Consider the following 373-nt stretch of genomic DNA (forward strand, 5'->3'; position numbering starts at 1 on the left):
CGAAAATCTTTGATTTGCTTATACACCCTGCAACAACCGAAACGACTCAAGAGCAGTTGCTTAAATCTGAAAGGCCACTATCATACTTGTTAACTCGTTTCAAGCCGGAAACAGAGGGTGTATTCTTTGCTGAATTTTTCCGCCTTCAGCTACACATTCCGTTTCTCTCCTACGCCATCAAAGTATGTAAACTATATCTAAGATCAGATGTTAAAGATAAGGTCGCAGAAGATGTCGCTTGGGTGCTCACTACTAATCGTGACGATGGTAACATTCTTACTTGGTTGGGAATGTTGGAATGTGGTAGGGTCATCCGTCACAACATCCATCTTCTCGTAGGGGAGTTGGTGGGACATCGTAGGACCGCCAACTT

The sequence above is a fragment of the Plasmopara halstedii genome, assembly GCF_900000015.1.
Source record: "Plasmopara halstedii genome assembly, contig: Scaffold_1211, whole genome shotgun sequence".
Classification (NCBI taxonomy): Eukaryota; Oomycota; class Peronosporomycetes; order Peronosporales; family Peronosporaceae; genus Plasmopara; species Plasmopara halstedii.